Here is a 4445-nt window from a genome sequence, read left to right on the forward strand (position 1 = left end):
GCATGGTTGTGAAGGGCAGTGTTTACCAACCAAAACATGGGTAGGCCTGAAGGAATCCTGATGAGTCAGACTGAAGGAGATCGATGGGGTGCAGAGAAGATATGGCAGCATCAGAGCAAAGACAAGGAAAGTGCTGGGGGAAAAATTGATGGTTCTGTGATCTGTGCTCACCAGGGAAGCAGATAGAAGAATACTCATTGCCTGTGCAAAACATTAGGGGATAATGATCCCAATGACACAGGGTTCTCTGATCTCACACTACATATCAGCATGGGGTAGATGGAAGCAGGAACTGAGCAGCTGTGCAGAGAAGCACCCAGCCCACTGGCTAGGAGTCTGGGATCTATCTAGCTTGAGTCCTACGTGTTGACTGGCTTCCCTTGGGGGATGCGGATGACCCTCTGGAATCGCTGCCCCACCAACTCACTGGAATTAAGAATACTGAAGAAAAGGTTTCTCTTTCTAAGGTTCTCTGACTATATTATAATCTTCCACCCATGTCTTTTCTTTCCCTGAAGTTCAATAAGCAGTGGTCATTTTTGTATTTTGGAGATACTCACATTGTTTTTTTTTTTTGAGTTGTGGGTGATCAAAGACTTTTTTCCCCTAAGAAGAACACCAACACCATGCAGTGCATTATGTATTTTTCTCTACTTTCATCTCATCAGTAATCAAGTTGTATGGAAGTTTTTACATATCAACGAAGGCTGAAAATAACCCCTGGGTTTGGAGATGTTGAATCCAATCATTTGCCTCGGAGAAAGTTATTACAACACCGATGGTCTTTTTTACACCGCTGGCTTTCCAAAGACTCCCATTCCCAATTCCCAGCAAGACACAGACCCTAGGTTACAAGTAGGCCAACTAAGTTTGATCAAATTACCTGTCTCCCATATTTTTAAATAGTTTTTATTGTGACCAAAATGAATTATGAATCTTTTCACAGTAATACTTAAGGTACATAGTGACAATGAATCAAGGTCATTCCCACCACCAGTATTGTCCTTCTTCCATTCCTGTTTCTCAGCATGCATCCCATATCTTCCTCATTTGACCCCTGGACTGCTAGTGTAACTGCTCCACTCTGTGTATAGCTTGTTGTAAAGCTTGGGTATCAATTCTGTTATTGTTCAGTTTGGGTTTGGTGTTTGAGTCTGATAATTTTTATTTCCACTTAATGTTTATACAACTGTTTGGTCCTGGTACCTTCCATTTCATTCACCCTCCATTCACGAGGCAGAACAATATGATTCAAGTTGTGTGGTTCTATTGGGAAAAAAAAAACTCCAAAACTGGGAGGATTCCATTTAAAGGTTATAAACATCAATTTAAAAGAAGAAAGGGAAAAAAGAAGAAAAAACAAAACAACAACAAGAAAACCCACCAGCAACTACAAAAAAAAGCACCCAGTTACTAAAATCAACCACCATAATATAATAACCACGAGAATTTTTTGTGTGTGTGTGTGTGGGGGGAGTCACACCCGCAGGGCTCAGGGGTTACTCCTGACTCTACATTCAAAAATTGCTAAACACAGAATGGTCTCCCTCATCTATGGGTTTTGAGAAAAATGAAAAACATTTTTGTAATGATTCTCAGAGACAAAATAGAGGAGGACTGGAGGGTCCAACTCCTGACATGAAGCTCACCACGGGGATTGTTTAGTGCAGTCACAGAAATAATAACACTGAGAACTATCATAACAAAATGTGAATGAATGAGGGAAGTAGAAAGCCTGTCTAGAGTACAGGCCGGTGTGGGGTGGGGAGGAAGGACACTTGGGATATTGGTCATGGGAATGTTGCACTGGTGAAGATATATATATATATAATATATATATATTATATATATATATTATATATATATATGTATGTTTAAAAAATCAAAAAAAAAGAAAAGAAAAGATAAGGTCTCCCAATTCTTACCACAGGCTGTGTTCTTTACACTGACTGTATAGAAAGAGGAGGTATAGTAAATGCACCCCATATACACCTCAACCCAGGCCCTTTGCCTGGTCTGTATTGTGAATTGGGGGACAAAAAAAATCACTCTTGGCAGGCTTGGGGAACCACACAGGCTGCCCCTCACCCCACTTCTTTTTTCTTTTCTTTTCTTTTTTTTTTTTTTTTTGGCTTAGGCACAGTAAGTATTGGGGAAAAGTGAAAGGACACCCCCTCAGTCCACACCTCTTGCCCTGGCAAGAAACTACAACCAACACTCCTGCTGACTCATGCTATGTGGCCCTTCTTCTCAACAATCCCTCCCCAAATGTGGACTGTTGCATGCTATCGGACTCAGTTTCAGAAGGACCCCAGCCCTAGGACACTACCTGATCCTAACTGCTGCAAACAAATCATTTCTCACACTCAAAAAGATCATGGTGTGGGATGAAAAAGTGCCCTGGATTTCACACACTCCCCCCCACCCCACATACACAAGAATATCTCAAGAGACTTAATGGGGATGCCTATATTTCCTCTGCATGTTTAATACCTCTATAATAATACCTCTTAGTGAGTTTATCCCCAAATATAAAGGTAGTCTTCTCCATCACTTATTTTCTTTAATTATTTTCTTTTCAAATTTATTTTTATTTCTTCTTCTTTTTTGGTGAGTCATACCTTGATAATTATCATTTCTCTGGATTATATATCTTAAAGATCCTTTTAAGAAATTTTATATTTTGTAATGGTCTAAGAATTTTGTTAATCTGACATATAGAATTTTATAATACAGAAGTGCCTCCCACCCTGAACATATGTCATGTGGACGCAACTTAGGCTCCCATAATCTTTTAATGATGCGAACTTTTCACACTCTGCCTTTTGGTAAGTCACAAACTATATTATTAGCATTTTGAAGTCATCATGACAACTTACTTGAAAGACTGTTGACTCATTTAGAAATATATCCTTCTTTAAAAATCTCTCTAAGCACAACCACTCATATTTTAAGGATATTCTAGGCAAGAAGAGGAAGTTCAGGAAAGACTTAGAATAAAAAGGAAGAAGTAACACTTGACATGGGATGTAGTAAAATGAAAATGACTTAAGATAAAGGAAGTTGACCTGATAATGCAAACTTAAAAAACTTTGCAAGTCACAGAGATAAGTTTGCTACAATCCTAGAAATAGCAGTTGTTGGTTACAGACATAGTCCTGAAATAGAAATTATTTAGCATGATTATTAGTCCTTGTCTGTAACAACTATGTAAACTATGAACATAGACAAACTACATCACTTCTAATGATTCGACTCTTGTTCTGTAACTTAGCAGTTCTTTGAATAACTTCTACTTTTTTTCATTTAAAAAATTTATTTAAAGAAGGGGAAGAAGAGACCAGAGTGATAGTGCAGCGGCAGGGCATTTGCTTTGCACACAGCCAAATAGGACAGACACTGGTTCTATTCCTGGCATCCCATATGGCTCCCTGAGCCTGCCCGGAGTTATTTCTGAGCATAGAGCCAGGAGTAACCCCTGAGCATCGCCAGGTGTGACCCAAATAAACAAACAAACACAAGTTTATTTAAAGAAAATGCAACATGTGGTTGATAGTTGATCATAATACATTTGTATCCTTATAAGTGATTATTAAAAAAAGAAAGAAAAAACTTAAAAATAAAATGAAAGAGAAAAAAGAAAGAAAAAATGCAGTAGCAAGCACATTTGTGAAAATTATTGTATGTCCAATGACATCATTAATACAATGGCAGAAGGTTTAGTAAGCTCTTGTTAGTGGTCCATTCCGTTAAATTAGTGTTTTCCTATAGAGATGACAGCATCAAACAAATGAAGTTGTTCAGAGATTCACAACACTATTACTGATACTACAAATTTTAGGGGCGTGTACCCAGATGCCAGGTCTTCTGGAAGAAGGAAGCTATGAGCTATGGGCTGGTGATATCAAGCCCCGAAACTGGCAACTTCCATGATTTTAAACATCAGTTAAGTAGCTCTCATGAAAGTGTTCTGTAATTTCTCCTGTATTCTAGTAACATAAAAAAATAATCTTATGGGTACAATTCCATGAATGGCATTTTTTTCATACTTTTATTTGCACAAAGCATCAGAGAAAGGTGCATTCATTTTTCAATGTGATCTGATTGATAGGACACTAATGAATTAAATCTATACTTGAAATTGGTGATAGCTAAAATCAATGCATGATCTTTGGCTGACAGCTTTCAGAATTGCTCCTCTTGATGGTGGAGAGATTGACAAAATCAAAAACTTTAAGTTTTTTTTTTACCATAACTTGGGTGAATATATGTACAATATTGTTTTAGCTGTACTAAAAATTTATCAAATCTGAAATTATTTTTTACAAGAGCCCACCACTATTCAAAGTTTCTTTGTCAGCTTAAGGTTGAGGTTGAAGACTTAAAACAGAGCTAAGGGGACACAGAAGAACTTGAACTCAAAAAGAGAAAAGTTCTATCCAATC

At 37.6% G+C, this 4445-nt stretch overlaps 1 non-coding gene across 1 annotated transcript; it reads left to right on the forward strand.

Moving 5' to 3' along the window:
* The first annotated feature begins 1908 nt into the window (after window positions 1–1908).
* Window positions 1909–2041, forward strand: LOC126023125 (small nucleolar RNA SNORA51). Its single transcript, XR_007500332.1, has one exon. It is a non-coding gene; the product is annotated as a small nucleolar RNA SNORA51 (small nucleolar RNA).
* The last annotated feature ends 2404 nt before the right edge of the window (window positions 2042–4445 follow it).

The sequence above is a fragment of the Suncus etruscus genome, chromosome 11 (assembly GCF_024139225.1).
Source record: "Suncus etruscus isolate mSunEtr1 chromosome 11, mSunEtr1.pri.cur, whole genome shotgun sequence".
Taxonomy (NCBI): domain Eukaryota; kingdom Metazoa; phylum Chordata; class Mammalia; order Eulipotyphla; family Soricidae; genus Suncus; species Suncus etruscus.